This window comes from Geotrypetes seraphini, chromosome 3 (assembly GCF_902459505.1).
Source record: "Geotrypetes seraphini chromosome 3, aGeoSer1.1, whole genome shotgun sequence".
NCBI lineage: Eukaryota > Metazoa > Chordata > Amphibia > Gymnophiona > Dermophiidae > Geotrypetes > Geotrypetes seraphini.
The window spans coordinates 302,306,017-302,333,972 of NC_047086.1; the positions used below are offsets into that span (position 1 = coordinate 302,306,017).

The 27,956-nt window shown below is 40.9% G+C and overlaps 1 long non-coding RNA gene across 1 annotated transcript in view; it reads right to left on the minus strand.

The window, feature by feature from the left end:
* Window positions 1–22,820: 22,820 nt before the first annotated feature.
* LOC117356563 overlaps window positions 22,821–27,956 on the minus strand; it is a 70,634-nt gene continuing 65,498 nt past the window's right edge. Inside the window, exon 3 of the long non-coding RNA XR_004538669.1 lies at window positions 22,821–23,014. This is a non-coding gene — a long non-coding RNA (uncharacterized LOC117356563). The remainder of the gene's footprint in view (window positions 23,015–27,956) is intronic.

The following is a 27,956-nucleotide window of genomic DNA, read 5'->3' on the forward strand; positions in this document are numbered from 1 at the left end:
AGAACAGTCCCAGTTTCTTGAGTCGTTCCTCATATTCCAAGTTCTCCGTACCGCTTATTAGCTTCGTTGTTCGTCTCTGCACCCTCTCCAGTAGTTTTATATCCTTCTTTAGGTTGGGAGACCAATGTTGGACACAGTATTCCAAGTGTGGTCTGACCATTGCTCTATAAAGCAGCATTATGACTTTCTTCGATCTACTCGTGATTCCTTTCTTTATCATGCCTAACATTCTGTTTGCTTTCTTTGCTGCTGCCGTGCATTGTGCCGATGGCTTCAGGGTCCTATCTATCAGTACACCCAGGTCCTTTTCTTGTTCGCTCTTACCCAGAGTTGCGCCTGACATTCTATACTCGTGTTCCTTATTCTTATTACCTAAATGCATTACTTTGCATTTCTCCACGTTGAACTTCATCTGCCATTGCTCTGCTCATTTCTCTAACTGATACAAGTCGCTCTGGACTTCCTCGATATCTGATTGCCCGGCATAGCTTTGTGTCGTCTGCAAACTTAATGATCTCACTGGATATTCCGTCTTCCAGGTCATTGATATATATATTAAATAGGATCGGCCCAAGTACCGAGCCCTGGGGCACACCACTAGTCACTTCCTCCCAGTCTGAGTACTTCCCATTTATGCCCACTCTCTGCTTTCTGTTTTCCAGCCATTTGCCTATCCACCTTTGTATATCTCCCTCAATTCCATTGCTTTGTAGTTTCCTGAGAAGTCTTTCATGTGGAACTTTGTCGAACGCTTTCTGGAAGTCCAAATATATTATGTCCACCGGCATTCCACTATCAATTTGCTTGTTCACGGTCTCATAAAATTGAAGTAAATTCATTAAACATGATTTCCCTTTCCTGAACCCATGTTGACTGGGTTTCAGCAAGTCATGTGTATCCAAGTGCCGGACTATGCTATCCTTGATCAGTGCTTCAACCATCTTTCCAGGGACAGACGTTAGGCTCACAGGTCTGTAGTTGCCCGGTTCTCCTCTAGATCCTTTTTTGAAAATTGGCGTGACATTCGCTATCTTCCAGTCGTCTGGTATCTGTCCAGTTCTGATTGTCAGATTGGCAAGTTTTTGCAATAACTCTCCGATTTCAACCTTCAATTCCTTTAAGACTCTCGGGTGAATTCCATCTGGTCCAGAGGATTTGTCACTTTTGAGTTTGTCGATCTGGTAGTATATCTGGTCCAACTCCACTTCAACTGTGGTGAGGCTGTCATCTATTACTCCACTAAACACTTTCACTGCTTCTGGTATTTTTGCAGTATCCTCCTCCGTAAAGACGGACGCAAAGAAGGAATTTAGTTTGTCTGCAATTTGTTTATCTTCCTTGATGTACCCTTTTCTTCCCTTGTCGTCCAGGGGTCCCACCGCCTCTTTTGCGGGATTTTTCCCTTTCACGTATCTAAAGAAGGGCTTGAAATTTTTGGCCTCTTGCTATATTTTCCTCGTAGTCCTTTTTGGCATCCCTCACCGCCTTGTGACATTTCTTCTGATCATCTTTATGTTTTTTCCATGCTTCGGTTGTTTTCATGTGTTTCCATTTTTTGAAGGAGTCTTTCTTTTCTTTTATGGCTTCCCTCACCTGTCTGGTAAGCCATGCTGGTTCTCCCTTACCTTTTGTTCTCCCTTCTTTGGATATCCTCGGAATGTGGAGATTTTGTGCTTCTGTGATAGTATTTTTCAGTAGGGACCATGCCTGGTCTACTGTTTCGACTTTGTCCACCTTTTTCCTGAGACTTTGTTCCACCATGGCTCTCATGCGATCATATTTGCCCTTTTTAAAGTTTAAGGTTGTGGTTAAGGTTTTGGCACGTTTTCTATTCCCGATGTCAAGCTTAAAGGTGATCACATTGTGATCGCTCGGCCCCAGTGGTACCGTAACTTCCACTTCTTTTGTCGGTCCCGTGAGGCCGTTTAGTACCAAGTCCAGGGTGGCGTTGCCTCTTGTCGGCTCCTTTACCATTTGTTCCAGGAAGCAATCTCCTAGCGCCTCCAGGAACTTGGCCTGCTTGCTGCAGTTGGAGGTTCCTAGTTTCCAGTCTATCCTCGGGAAATTGAAGTCTCCCAATATTATTACATTGCCCGTCTTGCATTCCTGTTTGATTTCCTCTATCATTTCTGAATCAGTTTCCTCTGCCTGTCCTGGGGGACGATAGTAAAGGCCAATTTTCGTGTCTGCGCTGTTTTGTCCAGGAATCTTGATCCAGAGGGACTCCAGCTTCTCTTTCGTTTCCGTCATAGCCACTCCAACAGATTCTACTCCTTCCTGAACATATAGGGCAATACCTCCACCTTTCTGCCCTACTCGATCTCTTCTATATAGTTTGTATCCCTGAAGTACTGTGTCCCATTTGTTTTCTTCATTCCACCATGTTTCTGTTATGCCAATGATATACAACTTATCATGTCTTGCTATTGTCTCTAGTTCCCCCATTTTGTTTCCTAGACTTCTAGCATTTGTATATATACATTTGAGTTCTCTTTGTGTTACCTTTTTGGACTTTCTACTCTTTGCTGTCTGTACTGTTTCTTTCATGGTATCCTTAACCTCTCTAGTGTTGTCTCCCTTGTTTGCGGTGCGGTCATCCCCTCCTGTATCTGAGTTGTCCCTTCCTGCCTTGTCTTCCTTATTTGCTGTGAGGTCGTCCCCTCCTGTGTATGAGTAGTAGCCCGTGGTTCCTTCATCGGGGCGTGACACTTTTATTACATTCAGCTGTGGTCAGCGTAAGATGTGCGCACTTCAACTGTGGGTTCTGATGACGCGCGATATATGCTCTTACTGCATGACAACGCTCGTTTACCGAGTTATAATTTAATAAAATGTTTTGCTCGTCTTGCAAAACACTCGCAAGCCATGTTACTTGCTATCCCAGATTTGACTGTATATATATATATCTTTATCTTTTCTTGCACATTAACCTTGTGTGTATACTGCTTAAAAATAAATTTCATTTAACATAAAACAGAATTGATGGGTGGGTGTACTTTTAAGCTGGTCACAACAGGATACATGGAAAAGCACTGTTGCACACCATAAACTCCTGTTTCACTCACTGTTAGGATCATTCTGTTCTGTCATTTGTGACCTCTTTCTACAGCCCCCTTGTTTATACAGGACATCAGGCATCATGGACAGAAGATGGGAGCATGGTACCTTAATTACAAGGTGATCCTATTCCAGTAATGTGATCTTTTAACAAGCAGATTTTGAAAGACTCCCACATGCCTTTTCCTTTCCCTCTCAGAAAAAAAGCAATAGGTATTTCTGTTTATGTTAGAAATGTAACCAAAGTAAAAAGAAGAGGCCAATAAAAATGATAGCCAAAGCCAGAGCCCCCCCCCTCCAAAAAACAAACAAACATGTTTGTTTGGAAAATTGTTCTCTTTTTTTTTGTCACAAAGCACACGTGAAATTAATTTTGCATAAGGCATCTAGACAAGAAAATGAATGCCCAAGTAGGGATGCTCAAAATATGCAAGGTGTTTTACAAAATGCTCACTGAGCACAGAACCTTTTTGTAAATACCTAGAAAGATGTGAGCAAAATACCTGCATTTGGGTGCGTCTACAGTGGAAACAGCCATTTCATAAAAATACACATTTAAGTTGGTATATTCAAAGTGATTTAATCATTCAGACATGGCTCCTGGATGGTTAAACTCACCTGTTCGGGGTTAACACTCGTTATCAGTGGTGCTACTGAAAATAACTGGCACATTTTGAGGCATTCTGGGGTGCAGAGTCGGCACTTGGCCGGTTAAAAGTCAATATTCAGCACTTAACCGGCCAAGGTAACCACATACATAGACCCGCATAAAAGTCAGTCCTGTATATGGTGCCCCCTAGCTGATTAAGTGCTGAATATTGCACTTAACCAGGGGTCTCAAAGTCCCTCCTTGAGGGCCGCAATCCAGTCGGGTTTTCAGGATTTCCCCAATGAATATGCATGAGATCTATGTGCATGCACTGCTTTCAATGCATATTCATTGGGGAAATCCTGAAAACCCAACTAGATTGCGGCCCTCAAGGAGGGACTTTGAGATCCCTGCACTTAACTGACTATGCTTTAGACAGCTCTGCAAACCTGGAGGTTCAATGCTAAAGCTTGGACATGGCCCAGCACTGAATTTCCAGACATAACACTGGTGGCAGTCAGCAAAATGCTGAGCACCGTCACCTGAATATTCAACCCATCCCCCTGAGTTCCGTCTCTGTCCGATACCCGCAAGCTCTGCCTTAACCACACAAGCTTCGAACACTTACAATTTTAAAGTGTTTGAGGCTTGTGCAGATAAGGACGGAACTTGCAGGAATGGGGCAGAGACAGAAACAGAGCTCGCGGGGACAGGAAGAGGATAGAGAGATCCCGCGGGGATGGGGGAAATTTGTCCCCGTGTCATTCTCTAGGCCCAAACAAGCAGTGACCTAGTGGTAGAGCTGCTGCCTTAGTACCCTGAGGTTGTGGGATTGATCCACCATTGCTCCTTGTGACCCTAGGCAAGTCACTTACCCGCCTTTTACAAAGCAGCAGTAGCCATTGCCATGCGGCAAACGCTTCGACGCTCATTAAATCCCTATGGGCGTCAGAGCGATTACCGCAGCAGCAGCCGCTACTAAGGCTTTGAAAAAGGAGCTTCTAACCCTCCATTGTCCCAGGTACACTACTTGTACATATTTGAACTGCTTTGAATATGCAATCACAAGAAAGGTGGCATACAAATCCCATCCCATTGCCTGTGACTCAGAGCAGGTATAGCTCCCAACAGGCAAATGTTTTGCAATATACATGTATTGCTTTTATGAAATAGGACACAAATCCATAGTTACTATGTTACTATGGAATCACGTCTACAGCAGGACGCCTAATGGCGCCTTACATCTAAATGGGCGTGGTTTGGGGGTGGAGCGGGACAAATGCCGTTAGGTGCGATTCACTTAAGAACTTAGGCATCTGCAAAGTAGGTGATTCCGGGCGGTTATAGGCTCACTTAGAATTCTAGAATTTTCAATCGCCATCCTTTTCTGGCTGACCCAAAGAACATTGAAGACTCGACACGTACGTGTTTCAGCTCGAAGGCCTGCCTCAAGAGTCTTAATGCTTTCATCAATACAGTATAACCTGACTGTTCTACCTTATAAATTATAATAACTGAGTCATTCACCAAACACATCAATCGGAATGATCACAAACAAATTTGTCCATGATGTGGAGATTAACCCAGGTTCCGCCGAAACACGTTCGTTTTGAGTCTTCATAGAATAAAGATATTGAGTACTACCTGGTCGTCTTCTCTGTTTTCTTTGAGTATCTGCCTTCATAAGGTAGAATCTCCTGTTGCTTTGTATTGACCCAAAAAATATCCAGAGGATGCCCTCTTCAAATATATGTATGCCACAGGTATACACATGAGGAGACCCTTTTGCTAAAGGGTACTGAACCTTTAACATTCAATTTAACATGTAGAAACAGGCTATATTACATCCACATTAAGAGGTTTCACAGTTGTTTGCCTGTTTCTGCATGTTAAACCACACATTATTGAATTTTTCAGCTTTTTCCCACAGGAGGTGTGGCATAGGCCAAGAATGAGCATGAAAGTAATAATCAGCTAGAGCAGTGTCTCTCAAACTTTTTTTTTAACTGTGGCATATTAAATGGAGTAAATGTTTTTTTGCAGCACATTATAATTGAAATTATAAAATTGCAAAACCAACACAAAATTAGATTTCAGAGTTATTTATTTAAAGTTCTTTAAGCTATGTATGGGTAATTGTAAGCAACAACGGTGAAATTAAAGTAGATAAAATAGAATTGCTAATCAATGCGATGGATGTGCTTGTTTTTGACTGCAAATTAACTCAAAACACAGCTCGATAGTCAACAAGCAAACAAACATTTCATCATCCACTATCTAGAGTCGTTCTCTTTTTCAATTTAATTTCTGTCAGAGCTGAAAATCCAAGTTTGCAAAGATAACAAGATCCAAATGGTAACAAAGCCTTGATTGCTTTATTGCTCAAGTTAGGATAACTACTGCATAAAAAAATAAAAATAAAACTTAAAAATACTTGCCATTAGTTTTCAAAGACCAATCACGTCAAAGAAACACGTCGGTTGTATCCTTACGCACACAGATGTTCAAAACATTTACATACTGTTGCATACACAAAGTATAAATCATCTATTCTATTCATTAATTCTATTTATGAAAGGAATTTTTTTAAATAAATTAAAATTCTGGAATCTCTTCTGGTACACCCGGAATCTCTTCAGGGCATACAACTGTGCCATGGCACATAGTTTGAGAGACACTGAGCTAGAGAATTGCACTTCCTGTGCATAACAAATGAAACCTTAGAATACATTTCTTATATTACTAGTATTTTAGCCCGTTACATTAACGGGTGCTAGAATATATGTCGGTTTGTCTTTATTTCTGTCTCTCCCTCCCGCTGTCTTTCTTTCTGTCTGTCTCTCTCCCTGGCTCCCTTTGTCTGTCTGTCTTTCTGTGTCTCTCCCTGCCCCTGTGTCTTTCTTCTTTTCTTTCTGTCTCTCTTTCTCCCGTTGTCTGTCTTTCTTTCTCTACCTGGCCCCCTTTTTCTGTCTGTCTTTTTGTGTCTCTCCCTGCCCCTGTGTCTTTCTTCTTTTCTTTCTGTCTCCGTTCCTCCTGCTACAGAGGAATGTGAAGAATTGCAAAGGGACTTGAACAAACTAGAAGATTGGGCGACGAGATGGCAGATGAAGTTCAAAGTTGAGAAATGTAAGGTATTACATGTGGGGAGCAGAAACTCGAGGTACAACTATACAATGGGAGGGATATTATTGAATAAGAGTACCCAGGAAAGGGACTTGGGGGTATTGGTGGACATGACAATGAAGCCGACGGCACAGTGTGCAGCGGCCGCTAAGAGAGCGAATAGAATGCTTGGTATAATCAAAAAGGGTATTACAGCCAAAACGAAAGAGGTTATCCTGCCGTTGTATCGGGCAATGGTGCGCCCGCATTTGGAGTACTGCGTCCAATATTGGTCGCCGTACCTTAAGAAGGATATGGCGTTAGTCGAGAGGGTTCAGAGGAGAGCGACGCGTCTGATAAAAGGGATGGAAAACCTGTCATATGCTGAGAGATTGGAGAAGCTGGGTCTCTTTTCCCTGGAGAAGAGGAGACTTAGAGGGGATATGATAGAGACTTATAAGATCATGAAGGGCATAGAGAGAGTAGAGAGGGACAGATTCTTCAAACTTTCGAATAATAAAAGAACAAGAGGGCACTCGGAAAAGTTGATAGGAGACAGATTCAAAACAAATACTAGGAAGTTCTTTTTTACCCAACGTGTGGTGGACACCTGGAATGCGCTTCCAGAGGACGTGATTGGGCAGAGTACGGTACTGGGGTTCAAGAAAGGATTAGACAAATTCCTACTGGAAAAGAGGATAGAGGGGTATAGATAGAAGATTACTGCACAGGTCCTGGACCTGCTGGGCCACCGCGTGAGCGGACTGCTGGGCACGATGGACCTCGGGTCTGACCCAGCAGAGGCATTTCTTATGTTCTTATGTTATCTGTCTCTCTCCCTGCCTCCTATGCAGCAGCATTTCTCTCCCCCCTCTTCCCTGTGCAGCAGCCACAGCAGCAGCATTCCCTCCCCCTCCATTTCCCTCCCCCCACACCACTTCCCTGTGCATCAGCAGCGTTTCCCCTACCCCCTTTCCCTTCCCGTGGTCTGGCTGGCTCCTTTAGTCCCTTACCGCCCTCCCTTCCCTTCCCACGGTCCCGACAAATCTTCCAATTCCAGCAGTGTCTGCAGCACTCTATACACGCTGCTTCGGGGTCTTCTACTGCCCTGATTTACTCTGGCACGTCCCTGATGACATCATCAGAGACACGGCAGAGCAAATCAGGGCAGTAGAAGGCCCCGAAGCAGCGTGTGTAGAGTGCTGCGGATGCTGCTCGAGTCGGCAAGTTTGGAGTCGGGACCGCGGGAAGGGAAGGGGGGGTGAAGGGACTAAGGGAGCCGGTCAGACATCGTGAAGGGATGGGAGGGTCAGACCGCGAAGAAAGTACTTACAGAGAGCCGTTGTAACCTCACATACGCACTCTTGCTGGCCACGGACATATGGATCAGGGAACACACCGGTAAGAGTGCGCATGCAGGGCTAGGGTTTTATTATATAAGATGACCGAAATAGAACATTGGACAATCAACTTCAAACTGAAACTAAATACAGAAAAGACAAAAGTCTTTCTGGCAAGCCCAACGGACAAAATTACTAGAACAACATTACACCTAAAAGATCATGATTACCCGATTACCAAAGCAATAAAAATATTAGGAGTCACATTAGACACACGTTTGACAATGGTTGAACACACAAATATATTGGTAAAAAAGTGCTTTTTAGTGCTATGGAAATTAAAGACCATCAAAAAATACTTTGACCCATTATCATTTAGATTACTAGTGCAGTCACTGGTGCTATCTACACTGGACTACTGCAATATTGTTTATGTGGGTATGCCAAAAAAAACTGTGAGGAAACTAAAAAATTGTCCAGAACACAGCTGTCCGCTTGATATATGGATTGAAAAAAAGCGACCATGTTAGCCCCTATTACAGACTGCTGCACTGACTGACAGTGGAGGCACGAATAATATTCAAGTTCTCTTGCGTATGTTTCAAGCTGGTTTGGGGACTAGCCCCTACCTACCTGCTACCTCACTTCATACTATATAGCTCTAAAAGACAAACCAAAAACAGCAATCTATTTGCATACCCAAGCATTACTGGATAGGACTTTTATGTACCAAGCAAGCTTGGCTAGACAACTACATAAATGGAGCTAGACTGACCTGTGATGCTTTTAGGAAAACCATAAAAACTGCCTTATTTGATAGATTTATCACCTAAATAATAACTGCACTAAACACTAAAACCAATTCTATTACTTCTAATATGTCCACTCTTGAGTATATTGTTGTATTTTTCACAACTGTACATTGTAAATCACCATTTTAAGAACCTGCATATTGTAACTCGCTGATTGTCCAGCTCTCTTCAGTGTGAACCGTCTAGAAGTCACATGATTATGGCGGTATGGAAAAAATAAAGTTATTATTATTATTAACTCACTAACAGTAAGTGGTCCTGGATTAACTCTCAGCAGGTACCATGTGCTTTTGGGAACATTAACCCATAACCTGCAAGAAAAATTATGGGGATACCCCCCCGAAAGATGCTGCATAAAATTTGCAGTTACCTGATGCCAAATTTCTGCATTAAGCCAGAGTAACTGCAAATTTTAGCATGTTTTTTTTTTGTTTGTTTGTTTGTTTTTAGTGAAAAGGCCCCATGAAGAACAGATTTTATTAAATCTTCACTTCCTCATATTCAGCTGTTTACACTTGTTTACCTGCCATTTACTCTGCACACCTTCTAAAATGACTTCCTTTACTTTATTAACAATAAATGATTCCTTCCCAGAACTTTTTTATTGTGCCTCTTGTCTTCCTCTAACTTATTCACAGCTTCTACCTACTGCATTATTTGTTACAGGCAGGGCCAGCTCAATCTGTAGACCAGGCGATGCACTGGCCAGGGTGCCAGTGTTAAAGGTTGCCAAAATCCCTGTCTAGTTTAAGTTTCAAGTTTATTATTAGCATTTGATGAATCGCCTATTTGAATTACTAAGCGATGAACAAAATTTTAAAAATAACGTAAATTACATTAAAACAAACCAAATAACAAGATCCTATAATTTAATACAAACATGAGAGGGGAGGGAAGGAGGAAAAGTTACAATTTTTATCTTAGAAGAAAATAGACAAGCAAGGAAAATACAAAATGAAATGGAGGAGGTTGAGACTAGAGCACATTTTAAATTTGTGGTAAATTTAAATGTTAAAAGCGTCTTTAAATAGATAAGATTTTAGCGATTTTTTAAAAGATGTAAGATCCTTTTCGTTTTTAATATATTGTGGCAGAGAGTTCCACCATTGAGGGCCCATTACAGAGAACATGTCTGATCTTCTCGTGCCTACTATTTTTAAGGAAGGGACAGATAAGAGATTTTGATATGATGACCGAAGTGGACGTAAAGTGTTATGAGATATTAACATTTTAGATATGAATTGAGGTTCATTAAAAGTTAAAGTTTTAAATATAAGCAGCATGACCTTAAAGGATATGGGATGGCTGATTGGGAGCCAATGGGCATCGGTCATCAATGGCGAAACATGATCATATTTCTTGGCGTTGTATATTAACTTGATCGCTGTGTTTTGTATGATCTTCAAACTTCTAGATAGATAAATGCTGGACTGGGATTTTGGCACCCTTTATCATCAGTGCCCTGGGCCAGTGCTTCACCTGGTCCAGCAGGAGAGGGAGACTTGAGAGAGAAAGAGGGGGGGGGGGACATATCGGATCACAGATGGGGAGAGAGAAAGATACCAGATTACATGTTGGGGCTGCCAATACAAAAGTTGACTCAGGGCAGCACACAAAATTGGGGAGGTCTCGGCTGGGTCATCCTGCTCCTGCCCCTTCCCCCCTCCCTTTTTCCTCTTGACAAATCGCAGTCAGAGTCCACGGTAAATTTTCCGCTGAGGGAAGTTTATTGTAAGCCGCAGCATGGTTATATAACAACATGCAATACAGCAATTATCACCAGCATGCAACTTAATTCCTATATAGGTCTAACAACACTTAGCACTAGCAGTAACTACCTGGGAGGCTGCACTATTACACAAAGCGGGGGAAACTGGAGCCACTGCCATTTACATTTCATTTCATTACATTGGTGTCTTCTATCCCACCAATACCTCTCAGTTCTAGGCACTTTACAAGAATTGGCCTGGGCATTCCCAGAGAGATTACATGGTTGATAGATATAGTATGCGTTGGGATCTGGAAAGGGTCAATACGGTTTAGTTAGATCATTTGACAGATTTCTTGAATAGTATAGTTTTCAGCTCTTTTCTGAATGTTTTGTAGTTGGGTGTCGTGGTCAGCAGATCTGAGAGGTGGCGGTCTAGTCTCGCTGCTCTGGTGGCTAGAAGTCTGTCATATAGTTTTTTGCTTTGCATGCCTTTGATTTGGGGGTGGGCGCTGAAAAGGCGTACACAGTGCTGTACATTTTAACATACAATAGACTAGGGTTGCCCAAGTCCGGTCCTCGAGATCTACTGGCAGGCCAGGTTTTCAGGATATCCACAATGAACATGCATGAGAACATGCATGAAAGAGATTTGCATACCAAGAAGGCAGTGCAGGCAAATCTCTCTCATGCATATTCATTGTGGATATCCTGAAAACCTGGCATGCCAGTAGGTTTTGAGAACCAAACTTGGGCAGCCCTGCAATAGACAGTCCCTGCTCAGAAGTGCTTACAATCTAATTTAGACAGGAGATTATAAGAACATAACATAAGAACATAAGCAGTGCCTCCGCTGGGTCAGACCAGAGGTCCATCGTGCCCAGCAGTCCGCACACGCGGTGGCCCAACAGGTCCAGGACCTGGACTGTAATCCTCTATCTATATCCCTCTATCCCCTTTTCCAACAGGAAATTGTCCAATCCTTTCTTGAACCCCAGTACCATACTCTGCCCTATTATGGTAGAGGAAACGATATAGTGGGTATAGATATCTGACAGCAGGGAGTGGGAGTTAAGAGTTGAAAGTAATTTCAAAAAAGTGGGCCTTTAGCTTGGATTTGAACATTGCCAGGGATGTAGCTGATTGTATACGAATAGACACTGCCGTTCAAGCCGTGCTCTCCTCCCACTTGGCCCAAGCCGCCGTCCAAGCTTCTCGGGCCCCGCTGACTGCGCTTGCTCCCCTTTTTCCATTCAAGCAAGTGGGTACTGCTGGCCCTTCTCAGACAGCCCCTCCAGCGCACCGCTGAAAAAATGGCTGCGTTGGGTGATGACCCGATTTAAAGAAGCCCACCGCGTACCTTGTCCCACCCTCCTTTCGCCTCCATTGGCTCCTCTGCTCCTCTATCCGTCCCAACCTGGGAGGCCCCTCCTTTTGTGGCAGGCCTCGCGAGTTGCTCCGGTCTGCTTCTATCCCTTGAGCAAGCTCTGTTTACAGGTATTATGCTCAAGAGGCATTTTCATGCCATTCTTTATATCTTTTTTTTAGAATCCCTTTTGATTTATCTAAAACTACAATATAATCTAGTGTGGGAATGAATAGGTTCTGGAATCCAAAATAAAATGGGATTGTAGAACCTCAGGGGAAAGAAGTCCTTTTTGAATACAGCTGTAATAGAGGGATTTTGGCAATTGCACTTTCTTTTTCTCTAGTCACAAAAGTCATAGCTCCTTAAGCACATTTTTCACAGTTTTGCTTTCTCAACAGAAATCAAACCACTCTTATCCTACAGGCACTCACTAATCCATATTTTAGAGTGTGATTGGTTTAGCACCAGGCAGGTAAAACAAAGAAGTGATTTTTATCTGAACTGCTTGCTCTGTTTGATAAGATACCCTGCAAATGTGTAACGCCTCATTACAGTAACAGGAAGTAATTTGACTTTAGCTTTTGCAGGAGAGCTGGATGGATACAATTTTAATGCAACAGGAACACTCAGAAGACTTACACTGCTTTCATTTATTTTGAATTTGTTTGTTAACTGCAGTAAGTTAAATTTGGGTAATCATACAGCTTTTCATGGACAGCAGTATACTTCCGTATAAAGTACACTTGTAAAATACAAAAACCTAAAATTGTATTTATATTTTTTAAAAAATTATTGCCACTAATGAATCTGAAGGCAAACATCACACTCTAGCTTAATTTAAGGAAAGTGTGATAATAATTTGCTGTACATGAGGTCTCCTGAGCTTTGCATGTGGGTTTACCTATTGGTGTTTAGAAGACCTGTGACCTTATAGTCCAGCAGGGGGTAGTCAAGGACTGGCAACTGGGGGATGAGTCAAACCTTTACTGTCCTTCATTACAGGGATGAATACACAGCTGCAACACTATGTAAACACTTTTCACTTTCAGATAGAATGGATTATTCAAACCTACATCTATGGATACATATCTAGAGCCATAGATACAGCACTTAATAATTCATAGCAGCAAGAAAGGAAATGCACAGACTACCTAAACTTTAGCAAAGTGTGCTGATATTAAAGATGCTGATTGCATGTGGAATTTGACTTTTAAAAATGGGATTATATTCATATTTCATGAAAATCTATAAGGAAAGGGTGGGGCAGTGAAAGACTTTGGGTGAAATTCCTTTAGGAGCACCAAAGGTCTCCTATCTTTCGCAAATGTTAGTGTCCGAATGTCAGCACAAGCTGATGGGATTAGTTCGTAGGGGAAAAGAAATAATGTCAGCATAACGCATGCTTTTCTGCATCCTTCTGGAAGGGTGTTGCAAAATACAAAATCCAGCCTCAGCAAAGGAAACCACAGAAGGCTCAAAGTGGCTGGAAAAGATATTGCGCAAAGGACGGGGTATACTCTGAAAGAAGAAGGCAGGGTCAGCATGTGCATCTAATCGAAAGAATCCGTTCATTGTTGATGTCTGTTGTAATAGACATTATTCCTCTTTTCGTCACTGACAAAGTTCTACGAGAGGTTGCAGAAAAGTTCTCGGCCCAACCGACCAACTCCCTAAATTCTGGGCATTATTTTGCCATTGTAGCCGAAAAGAGTTATTTCATTAAGTGACACTTTTCAGAAACAAAATTCTCTGTTTTGATGTTGTTTCGGATCATTGATCGAACCCCATATTCACATCATTCTCTTCTTGATTGGGCTGAGAACTTTTCAGCACCCCTCCTACACTAGCTGACATCTCTTGTCCCCCAGTCTCCTTGTTTCCCCCCCCCATCAATGCCAGTCTGGTTTCATGCTGTTTTCTCTTTGTTCTCTTTTCTACTATTTTTTTCATAATAATTCCTGTTTTGGAGCTTCCCTTAATGGTTCAACCTTTCCATCTTACTCTGTCTCCTAAATGATTCCAAAATAGAATTGTAGACCTTTTTTTTATTTTTCTAACATTTACTTTCTGCTGCTCTCCAAAGACTGATTAGTCCATTATTATGGTAAACAAAAATAAATTTTTTGAAAAAACTGATGTTATCATTTAGGGCTCCTTTTACAAAGGTGCGCTAGCGTTTCTAGTGCACGTACCGGATTAGCGCCCGCTACCTGAAAAACTACCGCCTGCTCAAGAGGAGGCGGTAGCGGCTAGCGCACGTGGCCTTTTAGCGTGCATTATTCTGCGCATTAAGGCCCTTACGCACCTTTGTAAAAGGAGTCCTTTAAGTTATAAAAATTGTTCAGTTACTAGTTCATGTTTCCTACAAAACCAAGCATATACTGGCACAGAAATTCAGGTGTGATAAAGAATTGCTTTTTAATTTAATCTACCATACCAAATATTGAACTTGTGCATTGATGTATTTGAAGGACTGAAAAGAAAACTCCTAAAAGGCTAATGCTTGTGTGTATATGGGGAGGGGAAGATGAGAGAAAAAGGACAGGAAGCAAGCAAGGAGGAATATATTTAAAACCAGCCATTCAGGTCCCCCCCCCCCCCCATGTTATTGTGTTTTGCAAGAGTGAAAGAGCAATCCATCATTTTCAGGTTTCAAAGGTTACGATGGATTTTAATGAAAAGATTTTTTTAAAAAGCCTTTTGGAAAAAAAAAAAAAAAAAAGCAAGAGGAAAATTGAACAGAAATAAGGAACAACCCCTTTTCCAAATGTTAATTTAAGGGAAATATGAAAATCCCATATAGGGGAAATTCTATAAATGGCTAATATATTGACGCTGAAAACTTGACACTGGAAAAAAAAAATTGGTGCTAAGCACTATTCAACAAAAAGCACTTTGGGATGAACATCCTTCATAGAATAACGCTAAGTGCTGATTCCCATATCAAAAGTTGAGAACTGGTATTTATGCCAGCTGAAACCTGATGTAAATGCTGGCACCCAACTCATGGCATTATGGCACAGAAATGGTGTGTTTTATAATCCAACCAACACAAAAGAGGACTACAACAGAAGTCAATCCTTGCTGGTTACAATACCGCTCTCAGAGATCTGTGCTGTCCTCACACAATAGTGTTTGGAACCATTTTCACAGGTAGAAGATATCTTTCATAGAGTCGGTATTTTTTATGCAAAAACCATAATCATGCAAGCTCATATAAAGTGCTAGGTACAATAAATAAATAACTTTTTTTTAAAAGAATAAATATCCAGAGACTTTTTGCACTTATCTTATAAAGAGCTGGCTTATGATTCTCGGTTGCTCATAATATGGCTGAACGCCCTACGGGACCCGTTTCGCCACAAATAAAGGGCTTCTTCAGGGGTCTTTAGTTAGAAATGTGCTACAGTATAGGTATTAACACAAAATGGCGCTGGCGCCAGCGCCATTTTGTGTTAATACCTATACTGTAGCACATTTCTAACTAAAGACCCCTGAAGAAGCCCTTTATTTGTGGCGAAACGGGTCCCGTAGGGCGTTCAGCCATATTATGAGCAACCGAGAATCATAAGCCAGCTCTTTACAAGATAAGTGCAAAAAGTCTCTGGATATTTATTCTTTTAAAAAAAAGTTATTTATTTATTGTACCTAGCACTTTATATGAGCTTGCATGATTATGGTTTTTGCATAAAAAATACCGACTCTATGAAAGATATCTTCTACCTGTGAAAATGGTTCCAAACACTATTGTGTGAGGACAGCACAGATCTCTGAGAGCGGTATTGTAACCAGCAAGGATTGACTTCTGTTGTAGTCCTCTTTTGTGTTGGTTGGATTTGATTTTCATTTGAGGACTGATTTGCCTACTATAGTGAGTGTTTTATAATCCCCCTGCCCATTCTCCATCATCCCCACCCCAGGTTTGACTTGCACGCTAAGGGATTTAGGCACCCAGTCATATAGAAAAGCAGATTATGCCTGAGAAATATTTTAAAATTGTAAACAATGATCTCTAAATTTCACAAGCAGTAATCGCGGATTCCTTTGCATTTTGGTGAACCCATCCAGCAGGAACAGTATATATTTCATAGAGGCTGATATAAAGTGCTGTGTCTGAATGTAAAATTTTTTGTAGTACTCAGTGCTGTGTCTACATTTTTTTTCCCCCAAAAAGGTACTTTGCACAGTAAAATACACAAAGACAGATAAAAATATGCCAGCACTTTACAATTTTTTGTGGTTTTCTATTTTTGTAGAAAAATTGTATGCATAATCACCAATGCAATGAGATTTATTTCAATTCAACATTAATGTGCTGCTGCTATGCAGATTCATTCCATGCTATTTATTAATGTTTAATTTAGTAAAAATGATGCAAATGAAAGGTATTTTAAAGCCCTTATATTAAAAAAACAAACAGTTATCTATACCTTATCCTGGAACGTCCCAGAATTTCCTTTTATTTAAATGGCCATAAAGAAAGCCCAATAAACCCACAAAAATATAACACTATGCTGCTTGTGTTAGAATCACTATTTCATGCTTTAGGGGCATGATTCTCTTTAGGACGCCAATCTTGGTGAACGCCTTAAGGTGAACACCAATTATGTGTCAATCACGCATCTGCGTCCTAAAAAGAATCACGTCTAAATCACTGATCAGACACCTTAAATTTAAGGCATCTTTCTCATTCCTAGGGAGATGCATAGGACGTACCCCCCCCCTTTTTTTTTTTTACAAAACTGTAGTGTGGTTTTTAGCAGCAGCTGTGGCTGTAACAGCTCCAATGCTCATAGAATTCCTATGATCGTTGGAGCTTTTACCACCATGACTGGTGCTAAAAACCACACCAGTTTTGTAAAAGGGGAGTAAGCATGCCCAAGGTCACTTCTGGGCTAAACCATGCCCATGCTTCACCTTAAGTGTGCTTAAGTGTCCCTATGCGTCACCGTAGACATGCTACGGATGCAAACTATTTATTTTTCAAAACATGACACGACACGAATAATTAAGGGCATGGAAAACCTTTCATACACTGAAAGATTGGAGAGGCTGGAGCTCTTCTCCCTGGAAAAGCGGAGACTCAGAGGAGACATGATAGAGACCTACAAGATCATGAAGGGCATAGAGAAAGTGGAGAGAGACAGATTCTTCAAACTTTCAAAACATAAAAGAACAAGAGGGCATTCGGAAAAATTGGAAGGGGATAGATTCAAAACAAATGCTAGGAAGTTTTTCTTTACTCAGCGGGTGGTGGACACCTGGAATGCGCTTCCAGAGGACGTAATAGGGCAGAGTACGGTACTGGGGTTTAAGAAAGGATTGGACAATTTCCTGTTGGAAAAGGGGATAGAGGGGTATAGATAGAGGATTACTGCACAGGTCCTGGACCTGTTGGGCCGCCGCGTGAGCGGACTGCTGGGCACGATGGACCTCGGGTCTGACCCGGCAGAGGCATTGCTTATGTTCTTATGTTCTTATGTGTCTCAATTGAATGCCAGATGATGGTAGGACACCTACCACTGCCTGCAAAAGGACGCATGTTTCGAGAATCAGTCCCTAGATGTGCAAAAAACAGTATTTAGACTTTTATATTGCATAAACATCTTGAACATGATATACATATCTAAAATTGAAAAATGTAGATATGGCATGGGGTATCATCTGGGAGTGTTTTGGGTGAGGCTAAGTGGGCCTAAAAAATAAACATGTATTGTATACTCCATTTGAGGAGGCATATTTGTGGCTAATAATAATAATAATAATAATAATAATAATAATAATCAACATTGGGATCTATACCTACAGTCCTGGATCTCTAGGTTTCAGAGAAGTGCTCCTTAATCTCCCATTATTGATGTGAAACTGGCATGAGATATTGGACTCTGTGACAGCTTAGGAAAAACACACTTCCCCCTCTGTATTCACGAATTCCGTATCTACGGATTCGCTTATTCGCAGTTTTAAACCCAAAAAAATGCATTCTCATTCTTCAGGCTATTTTAAGCCCTGTAAGCCCCCTCTTAAGCCTTACCTGGTGGTCTAGTAGGTTTTCAGGCCAGGAGCAATCTTCCCACCCTTTGCCCCGTGCAGATCGCTCACAGGAAATGGCTCGAGAGATTACGGGAGCTGAAGGCAACCGTTTCCTGTGAGCGATCTGCACGGAGTAACCTGCTAGACCACTAGGTAAGGCTTAAGGGGGGGCTTTCAGGGCTTAAAATAGCCGGGGGAAGCGGGAGTTAGGGGCAGTACCGGCCCAAATATTATTCACGTTTTTAAAATATTCGTGGGCAGGCTCTGCCCCTAACCACCGCGAATACAGAGGGGGAAGTGTAAATGATTATGTTCTCTAAATGACTGCATACAGCACAGGAGAATCACCTCCACGAATCGACCACAAGTGAACAAACAGTAGAGATGCCCAAAGAAAACAGGTGAGCTGGTGTGTTTCACGACTCTCCTTTATTCACTCTTTGACTCAACATGTACATGTTTTGGCCCAATCGGCCTGCATCAGGAGTCTTATCTTTAGTAGAAACACCGGTAAGGTTTATGGCACATTTTGTGTAATAAGCATGTATGAGTTTTCCCACTGGAGTGCTGTATAAGCTCATATATGCTTATTACATAAAGCGTTAACCAATGCAGCCCAATATACTTTTTTACTGCCAATATAGTCTCAATCATATATAAATGCGGCAGTATATAATCCTCAAAATTACACTTCAAGAACTATTTACTGCAGATTCCTCAGAAATGCCACCAGCCAGCCAATCACTATTTCAATGGCTATATAATAAACATTTTTGTGACATGTAAAGCACCATCAAATCTGCTTTTTTACTTATTTTGGGAAGTGCGTAGTGCTCAATGTGCTTTATAAAAACTTTCAAATAAAAAAGATATACATGTTTTAAATAACTTAGCTTTGCTGTCATTTCACTGTTGGCATGTTCCTTTATTTTTCAAGTTTGCTAATCTGCTTCGGGAAGGGACCCATTCAGCATGTTTTGCCACTCGGCTTTCTTAAGAACAATCCCCTGCAGTATCAAAACAGATACCTGAAATTCCCACATCGTATTGCAAAAATTTTTTTTACCTGCTTAGTATATGCATCTTACCCCTTCACTCTTGTCACGCACCATCCCAACAGAATTTTCTGTCAAAAGATGGCCACAGCGTCTGATTTCCTGTGTAAATATCCCTCCATATAAATGTCAGATATGACGACAGCTAATCAGGAGTTAAAACAGGACATCCATTCGATCTCCATATTCAAACCCATCGGTGTCACAGTATTTAATATGAAAATCCAGCAAAGCTCTCTAAAGTTCAATCTCTTTTCATAATATCCTCTCTCACACCCTACTTTAATCTGGTCAATAATTCTCCATCTGATATCATCAAATGTATGCATCAGATCCAGACAATGCTGCACAAGTGGCACCTGTAGAATTCCATTCATTATTCTGGACTTATGTTCATTTAATTTGATGTGTACAGGACGGCTACTCCTTCCAACATACATTAGACCACATGGACATGTAATAACATAAACCACATTGTATGATTTACATGTTCTGTATGTTTTTGAAATTATATGTTTCTTCTCTTGTACTGGTGGCTCCCATTCAGACCCTTCAATCGTTTGTTCACACCATTGACAATTGACGCATTTCCTATGTATACCAACTGTATCATTTTGTCTTCATCATTCATATATCTACAGTATACTTGGACATTCATTCTCCCAAGTTTTTTCCTCTATTATAGGCTATAGTAGGAAACTCATCAAAGATCTCTGATGTCATCTTCATAATATGCCAGTACTTTTTCATACTTTCAACTCATATATGAGTGTGGTCATAATATGGAAGCAAACAGACCAGCTTCTCTTCTGTATTCTGGTTTTTGTTTTTTTTGTAATAATAACTCTCGATTCGCATACTTAACCCAAAGAAATGTTTTTCGAATGTACTTCTGTGGATAACCCTGATGGGCAATACGTGCCTCCAGAATCTTAGATATGTTTGACATATTCTTCCTCCTCTGTGCATGTTCTTCTTAATCTGAGAAATTGTCCTACTGAAAAAAGTGTTTATTTCAACTGGTTATCGGTATAAAGTTGGCTTAAGTTGATATTGGTCTTTAATCATCAGTAAATCCAAAAATTATATCTGTGGTGGATCATATTTTAATGTGAACTTGATCTGAGGATCCAACCCATTTAGCCATTCTCCAAATGCCTTTAAACTATCCTCAGAACCAGTCCAGGTGATAAAGATATCATCTAAAAAAATGTCTTTCTGTCTTTCCCTTCTTCCCCTTCTTCTTCCTCCTTCCTTTCCCTGGTCTGACATCTCTTTTCTTCCCCCCACCCTCTTTCCTATCCAGTGGTCTGACATCATTCTCCCTATCCTTCCTTTCCTCCCATAGTCTGGTATCTTTATCTGCCCCTTCCCTTTCTTCCCCTGCAGGTCTAGAGCATCTTTCCTTCCTTTTCCTCCCCATTCCCACAATCCAGCATCTTTCCCCCCACCCCCCAATCCTGTGCTAGATCACCCAGCACTGCTGTAACCCTTCAGTCATTGTGAACGTCAGTGAATTAAACACAGAACTTCGATGACCTGGAAGCTTTTTTTCACTTCTAGAGCTTTGGGTATTATTCTGGATTCTTCTCTCACTTTTAATGACCAGATAAATTCCTTAGCAAAGAAATGTTTCTTTAGTTTGCGCATGCTGAGGAACGTCAGGTCACTATTTTATCAAGAACATTATTTATTACTGGTACAATCCACTGTGTTGGCCCAGTTGAACTACTGTAATTCTATTTATTTGGGTTTTAAACAGGGCAGCTTAGATCGTCTCCAGTTAATACAAAATACAGCGGCCAAACTTATTTTTGGAAAGAGAAAGTACGACCATGTTTCCCCATTGCTGAGAAAACTCCATTGGCTTCCGGTCCATCATAGGATACAGTTCAAGTGTGCATGTGTGATTTTCAAACTCCTTTATGGAATATTTGACTCATTGGTTCCCCTTAGTTGGAATTCCTTTAGATCCTGCTATTCAAGAATTACAACAATTCACAAGTTAGCATTTCCTTCTCTGAAAGGTATTAAATGTACTGGGAAGCTTAGTACATCTTTTACATTTAAATTGGTGAGAATTGGGAATGGACTTCCAGATTCTCTAAGACTGGAAAGTTCAATTATATCAATTTCGAAAAAGTTTAAAAACCAGGTTGTTTTCACAATAGTTAATTTGATTTTAGCTGTCGAATAGTAATTTTAAGCAATTCAACATACTTTTTTTTCTAACTTTTTCCATCCATCTAATCTAAGCAATTTCTGTTTTTATCCCACAGTTTTAACTTGTTATGTTTCATTTTTTAATGAACTGTAAACTGAGTCGAGCTCCTTAGGAGTAGATTCAGTATATAAAATGAAGATTAGATTAGTTTAATGATGCTGACGATAACCAAAGACTTACAAAAGCTTCAGGTAAGCAAGCACAGGATCCTGGGGGTGGGGTGGGGGGGAGAGGAGTACTCCAGATAGGTATGCGGCATGGGGTGGGGGGCTGGAGAGGCAACAGGACTCCAGATAGGGACACATGGAGGGGGAAGGGAGGAGGACTCCAGATAGGTGCCTATTGAGAGGAGGAGGACTCCGGATAGTTTGAGCTGCTGTACGATTACTAGATGTCCAGTTTCCCTGGACAAAAGTTATTAAATTGAAAATCTGCCCAGATTGCTGAAAGAGTTCTCAAAAAAGGAAATGTCTGGAGAAATCTGGACATCTGGTAACCCTACCAATAGGTCCTCAAATTAATACACCAATACACCATATGATTTTTTTAAAAAATACCTGTATCTAACACATACCCAACCCACCATCAATCAGAAAACTTTATAAGGAGTCCAAAATGCTCGATGCACAACATAAAAATGTGACTGAGCAACAGTTGCAAACAAGGTGGGCCTACAAACTCTAACCCCCAAAGTTTCTCACAGCATCATCAAGACACTCAGCCCAACCATATTCCCACACACTTTGCAATTGCAGCACATCCTCGCACTTCCACAAGTACAAGGGGGCACTCGGAGAAATTGAAAGGGGACAGGTTTAGAACAAACGCTAGGAAGTTCTTTTTTACTCAGAGGGTGGTGGATACATGGAACGCACTTCCGGAGGTTATGATAGGCCAGAGCACGCTACAGGGGTTCAAGGAAGGTTTAGATAGGTTCCTAAAGGATAAGGGGATTGAGGGGTACAGATAGAAGTAGAGGTAGGTTATAGGAATAGTCAGGAACCACTTCACAGGTCATAGGCCTGATGGGCCGCCGCGGGAGCGGACCGCTGGGCGCAATGGACCTCTGGCCTGACCCAGTGGAAGCAACTTCTTATGTTCTTATGTTCCTTGAACTTAACCTTACGATAGACCGTTGAAGCCTTCTTTGACTGTCCGATAAGATCCTCACAAAAACCCAGTATCTCCTATTCTAACCCACTGCAAACCAATGCTTAAATTGCAACCATTGAAAATAATGTTTAGTCCCCAACTTAAATCCCTACAACTCCTCAAAAGTCTTAAAGCTAGCCCCTTGGAACAACTGACTAACAAACCACACTCCCTTAACCTGCCAATCCGACCAAGAAATTCTATTTAGGAAACAAAGGAATTTTTCTTTAATAAGCACCAAGAGAGGGCCTATAGCACAGAAAAAAAATAAAACAAAAAGCAAACCAAATTCTGTTGGTTTGTTTTTTTCTTTTGTTTCATTGGAAAAAAAATGACATGAAATGAAATCAGAATTGTTGTTGACATTTCCTATGTCGTTTTATTTGACTATGTACTGTATCTCTGGCATTGGCATCTTTTAACAGAAGTATGTTGTTTTTTTTCTTTCTCAGGCTCCTTTGTTTTCCATTATAGATGTGCTGTCTGCATTCACAAGAGTGAATATTTGTAAGTCAGTCAAACACTTCCTATTCCATTGGGTTGATCCTCAAATGACACAGAGGTCTTCTTTCACTGAAATAGATGAGAAAATATTGCATTATAAGGATGGGCAGCCAGAAAGATCTTGTTTTGTATCTTTTCTTGTCATTTATAGGAATGTTCATTTTCCTTCTCCTTTACATAGCTACGCTAACATTTTCAGTGCCGTCCGCAGCAGTGATAGCTCGGATGCTCATAGGAATTCTATGAGCATCGGAGCTGTTACCGCGGTTGCCGGGGCTAAAAACACTAGCGCGGCTTTGTAAAGGAGAGGTTTATTTGTTTTTGTTTCTCCGTTTTTTTTCATCAGAGGATCAAAGTCCTTAAGTGTGTTATGTGCAAAGAGGGCACATGTTTTCTAAAAGAGGGCACTTTGTTCTCTGGATTCTATATATGGTGCCCAGGTTTGGACACCCACATTTGGGCATGCTTCCAAGATGTGAGTGCAACTTAATTATTAATGTTAATTTGCACCAATAAGGATTTGCACTTGCATCTGGCTAGATGCTAATTTATAACACTGGGCACCTAAATATCTAAGCATGCAGCTTTACAAGTGGCTGTGGTAGGCAGGAGCACGTTACAGGGCTTCAAAGAAGGTTTGGATAGGTTCCTAGAGGACAAAGGGATTGAGGGATATAGATAGGTGTAGAGGTAGGTTATAGGGATAGGAGTAGAAGTAGGCTATAGAGCTAGTCAAGGGCCACTGTTCAGGCAATGGGCCTGATGGGCCGCCGCGGGAGCGGACCGCTGGGCGAGATGGACCTCTGGTCTGCCTCAGCGGAGGCAACCTTATGTTCTTATGTTCTTATGTCCATGGGAGGGGCATGGGAAGGTCAGGAGCTTTCCAAAATGTTGCATGTAGAGTTATAGAATGAGTCTCTGTGCTCTATACTGGGATCTATGCCAGATACTGGGATCTATGCCAGATTTCAGCAGGCAAAAGTCTGATGCCCAGAGTTTCAGGCAGAATACACTTTTCCCTCCATATTTGCGGTTTCAGCATTCACGGTTTCGATTATTCATGGTTTTTAGCTTGCTGGCGACTCCCACCAAAATTACATTAGCTTGCATAGAAAAATTTCTGATTCCAAGTGTTTACAGAGAAAATTGTTGATTCCCAGAACTTTCTTCACCGTGTTTTGCCTCTCCTTCAGGAACAGTTCAGGTCTCCCACCATGTTATTCGCGGTTTCACCATATTCACAATGGTTTTTAATAGAAAACAGCGAATAACATATGAAAAAGTTATTCACAGTTTTTCTGTATTTGCGGTTTTGTTAATCCCCTATCACAGCGAATACGGAGGGAAAAGTGTAGATATAGAATAGCACTTATCGCTGATCTTTCCCGGTGGCCGTTTTTGACCATTTATAGTATTTCCCGCCCCCCGCCCCCACCCCCACCATGCAGGCATATACTGTAGTGCAATTAGTATGGCTATATGTTACAGGCAGCACTTTTTAACAATTACCAAAATAATATTGTGCATTCTACTTTTGTTAACATTAAATATCAATGTTAATTAGTCAGATCTTCAGAAGTATTTGCAGTAAATTCTTATATCAACTTTAGAGAAACTGCAATGCCATCGCCATTGATCCACTTCTCTTATTTTCAATATTACTCATCACTTTAAGCATTCATTTTTACAAATTCACAGGAAAGTAAAGCACTTATCTTTCTTGGGCTGGGGCTGTTGGCTGGGGAATCCCACTGACATGTTTCTCTGCTAGGCTGTTTCAAGGCTGTCCCATATTTTGCCATGTTCCTCCATCAAATTTACCCATTATTTTGACAAGAGAAGTGGATCAATGGCAATGGCATTGCAGTTTCTCTAAAGTTGATATAAGAGTTTGCTGCATATAGTTCTGAAGATCCAACCAACTAATGTTGATATTCAATGTTAACGAAAGCGGGTTGTCCAATATTATTTTGGTATACTGTAGTTCATACATGCCTGACAATTTGCGTATGTGCAGTGGGCTTCTACCACTTTGCAAATAGTGGGCATTCTCTTGAAAGTCTGCACACTATTACCAGAAAATGATAAAAAACATTAATTTTTGTGGGTTTTTTCCTAGTCATTTAATGATATCCAACAACATGGGCTATGTAATTTGACATTTTTCATATTGTTGCAAATGAATGCCCAACCCTATTACATAAAAATGGGCATTTTCAATATGACATTCAAAGTTTGGACGTCCAAATTTGGACATTTTGCAGAAAACACACAAAAATCCGGTATCAAATATGCTCGTTTTCCAAAACTGTAAAATATCTATCCTGTTTTTAGAAAATGGCAATTTTTCAGATGTACATCTATCTTTTTGAACCTTAAAAAAAATCCAAAATAAAAATACACTGAACAAATCATTGGGATATGTGTGTGTGTGTGTGGGGGGGGGGGTGCAGCATTTCTAATAGACTGACCACACAGACATCCCAAAAAAGCAGTTGGCCACCTCAGAGGACAATACAGTGAACTTCGTATTAAAGGTATACACCTCACTATAACCCCATTATATTGTGTGATAAGCCCTCCAAAACCCATCTAAAATCTACTGGATCCAGATGTAAACCACTGCAATAGTCCTTGTGTCTGCAGGTGGTATCTATATGATGGTCCAATAGGTTTTGGATGGGTTTTGGTAGGCTCACATGCTCCATTATGAGTATACTAGTTAGAGTAGGATAAGGGCCTGGGTCCCCTTCACTGCAGTGCACAAGATTACTTCAGAGATCTGCTAGCTGCTCTACTAGGACTGCCCAGAACATCTGAAGCTGTCATACATACAGGTATATACTGTTTCATTTATATCTCTGGGGGCTGGAATGGGGGTCAGTGACCACTGGGGGAGGAGGGGTCATGCTTACATCCCTCCAGTGGTCAGTTTGGCCACCTTTTCGGTACTTATTCATTGTTAAAACAGGTCTAGCCCCAAATGTCCACAATGTGCCCTGGACATACAGTACATTCTAAAATGTTTTTAATATGGCAGAAAAATGTCCAAGTCATAAACCCACCATAGCTCTGCCCACATCATACCTCTATCATGCCCCCTTCAGATTTATATGAACTGCAGATGAACAGCATAGATGTCCATCTAGAAAATAGGTTTTGAAAGTAGTGAATTTGGAGTTGGTAAGAAAAACATCCATCTGCCCCTTTATGCCACTTTTTCTGCATTTTTCTCTCTTGAAAATGAGCCCCGAAGACGCTAAACTGGAAACTATTTGTAGTTTTCCTATACAGGTGCAAGAACCTTTATCCAAAATCCTTGGGACCAGGTATATCTCAGGTTTTGGAACTTTTTGTTTTTTTGGAATGGTAATGTTAAGTCAGAAAAAGACAGACCATAAGACCATAAGAGTTGTGAACAAGACTGCCCTGTGAACTTCTAAAAGCTAAGTTACTCAGAATTCCATATTCTGCTCTTTTCACTGTTTTTCAGCATTATATCGGCCTAATTTCTCTTCTCCTCCTCCTTGTTTCTTACTTAAAAAAACCAAAAAATAAACCCTTCTCTTTCCTCTGTTAAATCTTATTTCCTCTTCCTCTTTAAAGGAATAAGGGTAAGACTTGTATTAACTCTAATTAAATCCTGGTGCCTGTGGCACAGGGTGACAAAAGTAGGGAAAATCCTGTTATAAATCCTGTATTTTAGGGTATCCACTGATCTGTTATAAAGCCTGCATTTCTGTTTATCCACTGATCTGGTATAAAGCCTGCATTTCTGTTTAAAATCTTGTGCTTTAGGGTAGCCACTGAACTGGTATAGAGACTGCATTTCTGTTTAAAATTCTGTGTTTTAGGGTAGCCACTGATCTGGTATAGAGCCTGCATTTCTGACCTATTAGTTTTCAGCCATTCTGTCTGCTGATTAGGTGTAAAAGGGAGGGGCTCTGATTTACTACTAAGGTTAACTGCATTATCTTTGAGACCGTGCTGTGAACAAGACTGCCCTCTGAACTTCTAAAAGCTAAGTTACTCAGAATTTCATATTCTGCTCTTTTCACTATTTTTTAGCATTATATCTGCTTAATTTCTCTTCTCCTCCTCCCTGTTTCTTATTTAAAAAAACAAAAAAATAAACCCTAGGAATAAGGGTAAGGCTTATAATCACACCAACCCCAGGAATCACTGCTCATATATAGAGAACCAAATAATCAGGACTACTCAAATCAAGTCACTTCACAACCAATCAAGATGACCTTTATTCTATGCAATCACTGTGGTGCTTTAATTCCAAGACACACTATTTGGAGGCTTAAGGCATGCCCCATCTGTCTTCAACTTGCTAGTATTAAGGAGGAGCTCTGCAAACTTAAACAGGAATTGAATACAATTAAAGCAGCTTCCATCACTCCACAAAATCATACCAACTTACCACCTCTACCTCAAAGAATAAAACAGCCCAGGAATAAATGGGTCACAGTAGGCTGAGGAAGACTGCGGCATGTAACACAGAAACATCCACCTTCACAAATATTACCTCTACAGAATTCTTTCACTCCACTAGTGCACTGTGATACTCAAGAAAACAGAAGGGAGGTGGGACTGGAACCAATTAAAGTAACTCAAGAGAACAAGCGCACCCTAAGCACAAATAAAAAAGCCAAAAACAGAAAACTATTACTGTTGGGGGATTCCATCATCAGAGGCATTAACCTTAGAACACATGGCGAGGAGACCAAAATAGTGAAATGTCTTCCAGGATCCTCAGCTACCAGAAGTTCCAGGCAAATGCTGACTAATTGAGGAAGAAACTAAGGATTTTAACACTGATGTTGTTATCCATCTGGGAACAAATGACCTGGCCAACAAATCCACACTTGCAGCACAGAAAGCTTTTCAGGAGCTTGGTGAGGGTTTGAAACTTTTTGTAAAGACTTTAGCTTTTTTGGAAATACTGCCTGCATATGGAAAGGAAGAGCAAAGAGTAAAAAACACAGAGGACTTTAACAGGTGG